This window comes from Pongo abelii, chromosome 16 (genome assembly GCF_028885655.2).
Source record: "Pongo abelii isolate AG06213 chromosome 16, NHGRI_mPonAbe1-v2.0_pri, whole genome shotgun sequence".
NCBI lineage: Eukaryota > Metazoa > Chordata > Mammalia > Primates > Hominidae > Pongo > Pongo abelii.
This window is the reverse complement of record NC_072001.2, coordinates 27,619,693-27,622,398: the sequence shown is the minus strand read 5'-3', so window position 1 is coordinate 27,622,398 and position 2,706 is coordinate 27,619,693.

The following is a 2,706-nucleotide window of genomic DNA, read 5'->3' as shown; positions in this document are numbered from 1 at the left end:
TTGTGTTTTTATACAGGGTAGAGTGATCCAAATCTTAATTCCCGAAGTGTCTGAGCCATTAGTAGTCCTGCCTGGATTGGGTTGGTGTCGTTTTCCATTGACTTTAACCACAGGGCATGGTAACACTAAGAGACATCCTAAAGGAGTTCCTGTATTCTAGACATACTCTTTCTTACCGCCATTGTGGAGTAGTACTCCAATTTCTGCTTGATAGTGAGAATCAACCACCCCAATCACCACAGTAACTCCCTTATTTGCCTACTGATTCAGAGACCTGAGGACTCCAAAGTGGCTGGGCAGCTGTCTTCTAGTTCATTGGAATCATTGTTATGTCTCTTAGTGGGAGCCTTTTTTCCCTTTGGAACTAAGACCTTTATGCCAACAGAGTATAAGTTCACAGGAACAGGAGGCAAAAATTTTGCTGGGGAGTCAATAGGAGTAATAGGGAATAGTACAACTCCCATTTCTACTTACACCCTGATTCCTACCCATGAACCTGTCATAGAAACAGCACCATATATTAAATACTGATTCAGATCATATACAGCCTCCTGGAGAACCTTATGCTAGCCCTGCAAGGTATTGCCAGAAGCAATGCTGGGTGGAATACCATGATGGTGGATAAGGCATTCTATAAGTCCATGGATGGTAGTTTTGGCAGAAGCATTGTGTGCAGAGAAGGCAGATCCATTTCCAGGGTAAGAACCTATTCCAGTGAGGACAAAACACTGCCCTTTCCATGATGGACATTGCCCAAGTGTAATCAACCTACCACCAGGCAGGCTGGCTGATCGATCTCCCTGGGGAATGATGTCATTCTGTGGATTCCGTGTTAGTTTCTGCTGCTGGTAAATTGGGCACTCAGCAGATGCTGTAGCCAGGTCACCTTTGGTGAATGGAAGTCCATGTGACTGAGCCCATGCATAGCCTCCATTCCTGGCACCATGGCTACTTTGTTCATGAGCCCACTGGGCAATGGCTGGGATGGCTGGGGAAAGAGGCTGACTGTTTTTGTTTTGTCTGTTTATTTTATTAGTTATTGAGAGAGGTAAGTTAATATATCAACTCTGATGTGGATTCATCTCTCTCTTTAGTTTCTGTAAACTTTTGTTTCATATATTTTAAAATTATAATATTAGGTGCATACAAAGTTAAAGTTGTTATGACTTCCTTTTGAATTTACCTACTTACCATTATGAAATGTTATAATCTATCTCTCAGAATATCTTTAACTTTGAAGTCTATTTATATTTTAATTAATATTAATGTCACCATGACAGATTTCTTTTGATATGTGTTTGCATGTTTTTTCATCTCTTTACTTCATCCTATCTATAAATGTATATTTGAAATATGTTCCTTACGAATAACATATAGCTTGGGCTTTAAAAAATATCTGACTCACTTTGTATTTTAATTGGTGTATTTAGTCCATTTATGTTTAATAATATTATATAACTGATCTGGTTTGTTTGTTTATCATTTTGCTATTTGTTTTCTATTTGTCCTGAAATTTATTTTCTTTTTTCTCTGTTCCTGCCTTCCATTATATTAATCAGGTATTTAAAAAATATTCTGTTTTATCTTATCCATTAGCATTTTTTATACTTATAACAAAATGTTATAGTATACTTTATCTTATAATGCACTTCTATCTTATCTATTAGTATTTTATTTTTTTGCTATAAAAGATTAGTATCAATCTTTTCATCATTACACTAGAAATTACAGAATGCACTCTTACCTTATTATGGTCTGCCCTAAATTAGTATTTTAACACTTCCCCAATGGTCTGATAACCATGCAACAATTTAACTCCATTTACCATCCCCTCCTTTTTTGCTTTTGTTGTCATGTATTTTATTCCACATAAATTATCAACTTCATGAAACATGTTTATAGCTCTTTTTTAAAGAATAGATTTTACAATTTATACATGTATTTACTCTTTCCAGTGCTGTTCACTTCTTGAACGTCTATCTCTCTGTAAAGATGTAGATGCTTGAGACAGTGGGATCCCTCCAGGACAATAAGGAGAGAGATGTGGCCAGTATGTGGCACACTGAAAGATCCTGAGAAATTATGGACCTGCAGAACCAGCCCTGGGACTGCCAGCATCCAGGCTTGTCATTGAGTAAATCTGTCTACTCCTTTGTGTTACCAGTCACTAAAATACCTAAGCTAATGCTCCTACACTATCATTCTCGCAGTTATATCCAATCTCAAAATATGGGTCATTTAGATTCTTCTATTTCTCTCTCTCCCCCAACCCATCACCAAGTATTGATGCTGGGGGTTTTGCCTCCATCCTGCCTCCCACAGCACTCCTTTATTTCCATAGTTACACCAGACTAGAGTCTGGACCCAAGTACCTCTTTTCTGACACTTTCAACAGCCTCCTTGCTCTTTTCAGATTTCTCCATGAAATCCATTCTACATTCTAAGATTAATGTCTCTTTAAATATGGCATTCATCTTCAAACCAGCAGTTCTAACTTTCTGGTCTTAGGAACCTTTTACATTTCTAAACTTATTGAGAATGACACGAGCTTTTTTTGGTGAGTTATACCTTTTGATATTTATCATATCTACAAATTAAACAGAAAAATGTTTGAAGTATACTTACTAAGTCATTTAAAAATACCGAGAGTAAACCCATTAAAGGTTAAAATAAATAACACTTGTTATGAAAAATAACTATAACACA